We start from the raw sequence: 10,633 nt of genomic DNA, 5'->3' as shown, positions 1-10,633 counted from the left end.
AAGAAAATTTTCTCGACTTCTCAGGGCATAGCATATCTTCAAGATATCACATGATAAACACATGCAAAAATGGTCAATTGGTAAAGAAAGCTCTCAGTTAATAACCGTCGAAGTGTTCATAAAAACATCAAGCTGAAAAACAGGCTCTGTCCCATTTGGGACGTAGCGCCAGATAGAATAGAAGCGCGGCGCGTCATCCCCTCAGGGGGAGACTGCGCAAAATTTTGGCAAATACCCCAATAGATTCACCTACTTGGTAATGCACAAGCCTGAATTCAAATAATTTGAATGAAACTTACATCTTCACATGCATTTCTTAGCCAGTCGATAGGCCAGGACGTTACGACTCTCGTCGGGATGGAAAACTCACGAAACAACGACCACAGTCGATATACACCGACTCTCGGAATACAGCGAGAGTTCACTCGAGTTCATTCCTAGTGACCATTCTCACTGCATTCGACTGTCGGAATCGCTCACTCTAAGTGAGACGACTATTCTCCCCTCACGCCAGTCGTGGAATAAACACAAAAGTACAAGTGAGAGTGAGGTGAGAATTGTCGGTTTCGTATAGCGAGGTGACAGTTCTCGACTCGATTGAAGTGACTCTCCATTTTGGGTTTATTCTACGACTGGTGTGAGGTGAGAATTTTCGGTGTCGTATAGCGAGGTGACAATTCTCGACTCGAGTGAAGTGACTCGCCGTGTAAATCAAATGGAGAGTCACTTCCCTCGAGTCGAAAATTGTCACCTCGCTATACGACACCGACAATTCTCACCTCACGCCAGTCGTAGAATGGCATTATACTACACAAGAAAATATATTCTGTTTATTTAACCAAAGTTGTAGTATTTATGACTAGAAACATTCTAGATTTGACATTTTTGGCATTACCATGCAGGGTGTCTACTACCTGGAAAAACCTTGAATTATCAGGGGATTTCATTCAACCTGGAACCTGGAATTAGTAATCGTGCTTATTCTGCGCGGCGCGTGAGGTGAGACGAGTCGAATGAGGTGACAATTGTCGACTCGCTCCCATTTGATTAACATTAGTCGTCTCACGTCACTCGCGGTGAGAGCAAGTCGTCTCGACTCACACGCCGCGCAGAATAAGCACGAATACATGGTAGAATATGTTCTTCTTGTGACACAAAATCTTTGTAACCAAAAAAAAATACACGTTACTAACGATGTTAAGTCCTTTATGTGCTTAGCCATTTTTATGTATTCAGCATAAAGCATGTGCAATGAAGCAGAATTTAAGATGGCCAAATTGGTAAAGGCAAGTACAGTTTTCAGTTCCAGTTGAGTGTCATTAATAAGCTTATGAAACATTGTTGTGAGCATTCCAAATTTTCCTACATTTTTTTGTTGGCCTATTCTACAGAAATATTAAACTTTGTAGGGAAGAGCAAAGATTACAACATTTCTCACGTAAGCACTTTTTAGAGCCTTGGTTACTATTTTAAGTCTCTTAAAAGTATATTTCAAGCGTGTGCTAGAATAAGGGCGTAAGTCGCATGATCGATTTATCTTCGTCGATCCTCTCTTCTGTGAATAAAGGTGACAAGATGCGGGTTTGTTGACATTTTTTTACTTTAGGACGCTAGGTAGTAATGCAATCTTGCCTCCTGAGGTGAAAAACTGCTGACAAACTTGCGTCTTTTCGTCTTTATTAACGGAAGAGAGGATCGATGAAGAGAAATCGATCATGCGAATAGAAATATTAGTAGTAGAACGCTAATGGCGCTGTTCTCACAAAACTGAATAAGGTTATTATCACCTTTAACTGTATGTTTTCATTGTTTGTTCGATGCCATGTTGTAGTGGATGATTTTGAAATTTATTTGACACTTTGAGGACCGGTACTCAACTGTCAGCGCGTGGCAAACTAGATGTTGGTAACACGAACAGTAGCGACATTAGCATTCTTAGGTTAATGCTTCTACTATCATGCGACTTACGCCCTTATTGTAGCACACGCTTGATTTGTGATGTACGGTCTCAGTCTCAATTTCAATTAAAATGGTCTCTAAAGTCACTTTTTACCTTAATCTACTTGCAGTAGATCCTTAGACGCGACTATTTCACAAGTTATTAATAACTTTCACTCAGATCCCGAGGAATGATTCAAGAATTCTACACGGAGAAATATTTTTACCTAATTTTTGAGTTTACTTTACCCAAAATTAAGTATATCGATTATACTTTCAACCCAAAATCTCTCGGTTTTCTCTTTCTCCCACATGAATGTTGTCAAAAATAGAGAGAGCTGCATCTACCCAATGGGGGTACTTTGGCCCAATAAGCCAAATTTGGGTAAATGCAACTTTTCTATTGTTTGGGTCGAAAGAACTCAATTTTGCGTTAAATCAACCCAAAATTGAGTATATTTTTCTAATGGAATTAAAGCCAAACTACCTAGTGGGGACCTTGGAAATTTAGCCAAAATTGAGTTATTGGGCTCAACTACGGAATTGCGTTGAAACAACCCAAAATTGAGTTGAATTCCGTCTCCGTGTAGTGATTTCTCCAGGGATTTCTTCTGGAATACTTTCAGGTATTCCTTCAGGAATACCACCATCGATTTTTCAAGGGATGCTTAGAGGATTTTCTTCAGAATTTGGCCAGTAATTTTCGCAGATATTCCTTTATTAAAATCATAGCAATTCTCCCAGGATTTCTTCTACATGTTGTTTTACTGGTTCTTTCATTGGTTTCCAGTTGTTACTTCTAGGAGGATTCCGACGAATTCTACAGGAGTTCTTCCACAATTATTTATTCCAGAGTTATGAAAAAAATCATACTACTACGCATTTTTTTCTCATTTATTCCAGGAATTTTTATAAGGGTTATTTTAAAAACTCATTTATCATTACTCTGAATCGTATTAATTGCCCCAAAACCTTCTTCCGACAATGTTCGATGAAATCTATTATAAACTTTTCCAAATAATTTTCAATAAATTCAACCTGGTATTCCTCATCAAGTTTCTCTAGAAATTTATCTCGGCATTTTATCAAAATATCATTGCTATCATTTTTTTAAATAAAATTTCCACATCTTCGTGTATTCTTCACAACTGCATTCAAGGTTGCACACCAGTCAATAATATTATTACAGTCAAATCATTCATACATTAATTTCTTCGGTGATTGGTGCTTCAAAAAGTCATGTAGGACATTATTCAGAGCTTCGAATGTTTTTTCAGTTAGATTAGCAATTTATCAAGAAAATCCTAGAAATAATTTCATCAATGACGCGCCATCCTTGAGCAAGGAATGATTCAAATATTTCAAAATTTCCTTCCAGACCCCTCTTACGCACTTTTTTCCAATATGATCCTGATATGAACACATGTCACACTTTCGTAAACGAATCGCCCCACCACCCGCCAAATCATGGACGGCATTTTTGAATGATCCCCATTGTTATTCTCTCTTACGAATCAAGTAAACGGGGTGAAAAAAATGTGGGGACCAGATAGCCGTAGTGGTAAACGCTCAGCTATTTAGCAAGACCAAGTTGAGGGTCGTGGGTACGAATCCCACCGGTCAAGGATCTTTTCGTAAAGAAAATTTTCTCGACTTCTCAGGGCATAGCATATCTTCAAGATATCACATGATAAACACATGCAAAAATGGTCAATTGGTAAAGAAAGCTCTCAGTTAATAACCGTCGAAGTGTTCATAAAAACATCAAGCTGAAAAACAGGCTCTGTCCCATTTGGGACGTAGCGCCAGATAGAATAGAAGCGCGGCGCGTCATCCCCTCAGGGGGAGACTGCGCAAAATTTTGGCAAATACCCCAATAGATTCACCTACTTGGTAATGCACAAGCCTGAATTCAAATAATTTGAATGAAACTTACATCTTCACATGCATTTCTTAGCCAGTCGATAGGCCAGGACGTTACGACTCTCGTCGGGATGGAAAACTCACGAAACAACGACCACAGTCGATATACACCGACTCTCGGAATACAGCGAGAGTTCACTCGAGTTCATTCCTAGTGACCATTCTCACTGCATTCGACTGTCGGAATCGCTCACTCTAAGTGAGACGACTATTCTCCCCTCACGCCAGTCGTGGAATAAACACAAAAGTACAAGTGAGAGTGAGGTGAGAATTGTCGGTTTCGTATAGCGAGGTGACAGTTCTCGACTCGATTGAAGTGACTCTCCATTTTGGGTTTATTCTACGACTGGTGTGAGGTGAGAATTTTCGGTGTCGTATAGCGAGGTGACAATTCTCGACTCGAGTGAAGTGACTCGCCGTGTAAATCAAATGGAGAGTCACTTCCCTCGAGTCGAAAATTGTCACCTCGCTATACGACACCGACAATTCTCACCTCACGCCAGTCGTAGAATGGCATTATACTACACAAGAAAATATATTCTGTTTATTTAACCAAAGTTGTAGTATTTATGACTAGAAACATTCTAGATTTGACATTTTTGGCATTACCATGCAGGGTGTCTACTACCTGGAAAAACCTTGAATTATCAGGGGATTTCATTCAACCTGGAAAAAACCTGGAATTAGTAATCGTGCTTATTCTGCGCGGCGCGTGAGGTGAGACGAGTCGAATGAGGTGACAATTGTCGACTCGCTCCCATTTGATTAACATTAGTCGTCTCACGTCACTCGCGGTGAGAGCAAGTCGTCTCGACTCACACGCCGCGCAGAATAAGCACGAATACATGGTAGAATATGTTCTTCTTGTGACACAAAATCTTTGTAACCAAAAAAAAAATACACGTTACTAACGATGTTAAGTCCTTTATGTGCTTAGCCATTTTTATGTATTCAGCATAAAGCATGTGCAATGAAGCAGAATTTAAGATGGCCAAATTGGTAAAGGCAAGTACAGTTTTCAGTTCCAGTTGAGTGTCATTAATAAGCTTATGAAACATTGTTGTGAGCATTCCAAATTTTCCTACATTTTTTTGTTGGCCTATTCTACAGAAATATTAAACTTTGTAGGGAAGAGCAAAGATTACAACATTTCTCACGTAAGCACTTTTTAGAGCCTTGGTTACTATTTTAAGTCTCTTAAAAGTATATTTCAAGCGTGTGCTAGAATAAGGGCGTAAGTCGCATGATCGATTTATCTTCGTCGATCCTCTCTTCTGTGAATAAAGGTGACAAGATGCGGGTTTGTTGACATTTTTTTACTTTAGGACGCTAGGTAGTAATGCAATCTTGCCTCCTGAGGTGAAAAACTGCTGACAAACTTGCGTCTTTTCGTCTTTATTAACGGAAGAGAGGATCGATGAAGAGAAATCGATCATGCGAATAGAAATATTAGTAGTAGAACGCTAATGGCGCTGTTCTCACAAAACTGAATAAGGTTATTATCACCTTTAACTGTATGTTTTCATTGTTTGTTCGATGCCATGTTGTAGTGGATGATTTTGAAATTTATTTGACACTTTGAGGACCGGTACTCAACTGTCAGCGCGTGGCAAACTAGATGTTGGTAACACGAACAGTAGCGACATTAGCATTCTTAGGTTAATGCTTCTACTATCATGCGACTTACGCCCTTATTGTAGCACACGCTTGATTTGTGATGTACGGTCTCAGTCTCAATTTCAATTAAAATGGTCTCTAAAGTCACTTTTTACCTTAATCTACTTGCAGTAGATCCTTAGACGCGACTATTTCACAAGTTATTAATAACTTTCACTCAGATCCCGAGGAATGATTCAAGAATTCTACACGGAGAAATATTTTTACCTAATTTTTGAGTTTACTTTACCCAAAATTAAGTATATCGATTATACTTTCAACCCAAAATCTCTCGGTTTTCTCTTTCTCCCACATGAATGTTGTCAAAAATAGAGAGAGCTGCATCTACCCAATGGGGGTACTTTGGCCCAATAAGCCAAATTTGGGTAAATGCAACTTTTCTATTGTTTGGGTCGAAAGAACTCAATTTTGCGTTAAATCAACCCAAAATTGAGTATATTTTTCTAATGGAATTAAAGCCAAACTACCTAGTGGGGACCTTGGAAATTTAGCCAAAATTGAGTTATTGGGCTCAACTACGGAATTGCGTTGAAACAACCCAAAATTGAGTTGAATTCCGTCTCCGTGTAGTGATTTCTCCAGGGATTTCTTCTGGAATACTTTCAGGTATTCCTTCAGGAATACCACCATCGATTTTTCAAGGGATGCTTAGAGGATTTTCTTCAGAATTTGGCCAGTAATTTTCGCAGATATTCCTTTATTAAAATCATAGCAATTATCCCAGGATTTCTTCTACATGTTGTTTTACTGGTTCTTTCATTGGTTTCCAGTTGTTACTTCTAGGAGGATTCCGACGAATTCTACAGGAGTTCTTCCACAATTATTTATTCCAGAGTTATGAAAAAAATCATACTACTACGCATTTTTTTCTCATTTATTCCAGGAATTTTTATAAGGGTTATTTTAAAAACTCATTTATCATTACTCTGAATCGTATTAATTGCCCCAAAACCTTCTTCCGACAATGTTCGATGAAATCTATTATAAACTTTTCCAAATAATTTTCAATAAATTCAACCTGGTATTCCTCATCAAGTTTCTCTAGAAATTTCTCTCGGCATTTTATCAAAATATCATTGCTATCATTTTTTTAAATAAAATTTCCACATCTTCGTGTATTCTTCACAACTGCATTCAAGGTTGCACACCAGTCAATAATATTATTACAGTCAAATCATTCATACATTAATTTCTTCGGTGATTGGTGCTTCAAAAAGTCATGTAGGACATTATTCAGAGCTTCGAATGTTTTTTCAGTTAGATTAGCAATTTATCAAGAAAATCCTAGAAATAATTTCATCAAGCATCTAGGAGTTCTAGAACATCGTAGGGAATTCATCAAGACATACTTAGAATCCACGTAAATTTCATCTGATATTGCTGAAGGGTTTTCTTTAGAAATTCCTCCCAATTTTTTGCAAAATGTTCTCCAAAAATACTGAAAAAGTTCCTTGACATTTCTCTAGAGACATTCCTTGATAATTGATTGGGGAAAAAAAAAATCAATGAAAACTTCCTTGGAACTTTGAAATATAAATGGAAGAGTTTTAAAGAGCATCTTCAAGCGATCGAAAATGTTCAAAAAAGTCTTAGGGAAATTAATGCATACATTTTTGGAAGGCTTGGAACTTACTTAAAAAATGAAACGATCTTTGGAGGGAAATGATCATTACAAAAATACAGATTGAATTGATGAATGTATCTAAAACTAAATTCTTGTAATAATTGCTCAGAAAATTCGTGAAAAATCACACATCGAACACCTGAAAAAATGTCTTAGAAATATTATTTAAGAAATGTCTGTTTAAATGGTAAACTGAACTCTCACGTCGTGGATCCTGTTTGATTTCTTTCTGTGTTTTTTGGACTGTTAAGTTGCTGTTTTCAAAACGGCCAGTCACTACCAGCCCTGATTTCCCCAACATATTTTCTATGAAAAAAATCTCGATTATTTTTTCAAATCGGCGTAAGTAACTTTCATACGGTTTTGAGAAAATTAATTAAAAAGAATCATAACCTGTCTTCTAAAACTGTTTTAAAATGAATCCCCTTTTTAACATTTTTTCGCCGTGTACATCGCTCAAATTTTGCATGCAATCAGCTCGCGGTCAAATACTAGGTAATTTCTATCGTTTCCCACGAAAATTGTATGAAAAAATGATAAGCCGTTTCATTCAGTTACTTTCGACGTTTTTGTACCAGTGTAAAACCGACTCAAGTAGTGTTATGTTTTGATTCGTGGTTAAGTAATTTTTTTTAAGGCACTCCGTGCTCGTGGCCACTACTGTGCCGGAATCAGTTTATCTGTATCTTCCTTACCTATACAGTTCTATTTTTAACAAATCTATATTTACATCTGCTTTCACTCTCTTCTGCTCTTTTTGCTCTCACACCGAGCAGGTAGGAGAGTGCTCTGCTGTTGGTCCAATCGATTTCCATAAGCCATAGTCCATTGCTCTTGCGGTGGTTCGTTTTGCCGTGTTCCTGAGTCGTTTGAGGCTAGCTGCCTGCGAAGTGGGTCAGTTTGTCTCAGTCACCATCTGATACTGACGGAGGATGGATGTGTTCCCCTAAGCACGGTCCTCCGTGCGGCGTCTTCTGGTGGCTAGACGGGTTATTTTTTGGAGGGGCTGGGAATTGAATCCACGACCTTCCGCTTATGAAGCGAAAAATTAAGTCACTTTGTCTCTCCATACAACGGAGCGGCGAAAGTAGTGGTTAGGTTGGGTGAAAATCTTACTTTCGTCGTTTTGTAAATTTTGAAATGGATCATTAAAATAACCGAAACGGCCGCTATGGACAGCATAGATAGCACCACCGTAGCCTTGTGTGTTTGACAGAACAACAATGCTGTCACAATGTTAAATCCCATATACAGTGGCGCCTTTGTTTTGATGCGGTGAGCACTGACAAAAACTACATTCAATGATCCATTGAACGTTCTTAAAGTGAGAAATCGAGTTAGAGCGGAACGTGTAGAAATTCGTCTGCCAGACACGTAGGATTGATAAAGTAAGTTTGTTCACTTTTATCACTTGAGTCCGTTTGAATAAGGTTTCGAGAAATACAAAACGCGTGATGTCCATGAATCTGAATCCCATTTTAAGAGAAAGGCTATATGTAGTTCGAATATCGACTATTTTCTTCATATTTGACTTTGATGATTAAGGCATTTTCAGGTAATTTAATAAGCATTCCTGGTTTCCGTGGAAATTAAATCAAAATCACCCTTTTTTCTTAAGTCGTTTACACATTTAGAATAAACATATATTTTTTTTCATTGATGTGAAAAATAATTTTTTATTTATCGTTATTTTTGTTTAAGTGTTCTGAAGCCAAACTCCTATCTTTGAAAATAAAGTTTGAGTCATCAAAAAAGAAAAATTCGTCAATCATTTATGTAGGTATTTTGTAGAATTTCTTTACCCTGGAATTATTGTTTAAAACCTGGAAATATCAGGTAATTTCATTTCCGTGAATGAGTAGACATCCTGTTATACTTTTGACTACACTGTGTTGTACGGTGAGTGTCACGGATTGAAATATAATGCTTTGTAATCGAGGTTATGGACCGGAGGGGAGGGGGAGTCCACGATGTTGTCATTTATGGACGTTGAATTGAGTTGACAGGTACTGGCACCATTGTTTTCAAGTTTTGTTGAAGAGCGAAAGAGAGAAAATTCCGCCGTGAAATGTCTAATTTTATTGTTTTGTTCCATGGAATTATCACTGACAAACAGACGTCATACTCTTGTCGCTGTCCATCAACCACCTTTTTAACGGTCGATTCACATATACGCCAGGTGTTCAATCCACCACTCACAGCGCTCGCACCGTTTGACGTTTGCTCACTGTTGCCATCTGGTGGTCCATCGGCCAAACACACCTATTCTAGCATTTGGCGTACAACTCGTGCTTTAAATCATAATCCATGTTAATAGAAGTAATAAACCATAGAAGAAGAATGTCGCTGGCGTCGCAGTAGGAACATCTTTTGCTGGCGGAGATAGGCGGGGCTATAAATGTCAACGCGAAAATGTATGCAGTTCGGCACTTATGTACCCAACATGTTTCTGAGCGAGAACAAAGGGAACACCAGCGACATTGTTCTTCTATGGTTTATTATTTCTATTTCCATGTTCTTGTGACTACGATTTTAGCACTAGTTGTTCTATGTGTTACGTCTGTTTGTCTATCATCAATATCATCATGACGCAATGCTTACGGATCACTGCAGCAAATAGTCATCTAATGCTGGTTAATGGGTTACATACATGGTCTGATTCGCTACTCACCACATAGTAACGACCATGCACTAGTGTCTATGCACGAAAAATCGCTAAAAGGTAAAGCGAACAATATTGTCGCACCGCCACCAAACCAGATCGTGCCAGTGAGACTCGCGACGCGCCTTAACTCGCCGCATTTTGAAATCAGTTTTTTAGTACGGCGCTGCATTCTTACGATTTTTATGAACACAGCGCACTATTCACATATTAGCTGCGACGCACGGGGCCCGAGAAAACAATAATTATAAATAAATGTTGGTCTTGATTTCTACCGGATACATAATATTTGTATGGCGAAATGCATCTAACGAATTATTTCTCAAAATTGGGAACTTATTTTTGAAAAAAAAAAAAAAAATTTGGTACCGGTTGTGCGTAATGATGATGGCTATTACGCCTACCAAATATTTTTTCGATTAAGGTGAGGATAAATCGAAGCCAAACTTCATATTTTCAAGAGCACAAATCTGGAGAACCAAACACCCGTTTGAGCTGAAAATTTAATCGATTGGTCACCACCAGCTAGTGACCAATCGATTAAGTTTCCAGCACGGGAAAAAATTCTGTGGTAAAAATAACTATTTTAGCTGACTATGCCCATTCTTGAAACTACCATGGAAATTCAGACCAATTTACTATATTTACGGTACACCCCACCGCATTACTGGTAAATTTGACAGAAATAATTTACAACAATCTGATTCCGACTACAGACATGGTAAAATCAAGCGCATTTCTGGTCTGCTGAAAATTGCCGGTGCGAGCGCTTGAGTTAACCCCCTAAAATGGTAGTTTTTACCGCACAA

This window comes from Aedes aegypti, chromosome 1 (assembly GCF_002204515.2).
Source record: "Aedes aegypti strain LVP_AGWG chromosome 1, AaegL5.0 Primary Assembly, whole genome shotgun sequence".
NCBI classification, from domain to species: Eukaryota; Metazoa; Arthropoda; class Insecta; order Diptera; family Culicidae; genus Aedes; species Aedes aegypti.
Note: the sequence above shows the minus strand (reverse complement) of the source record.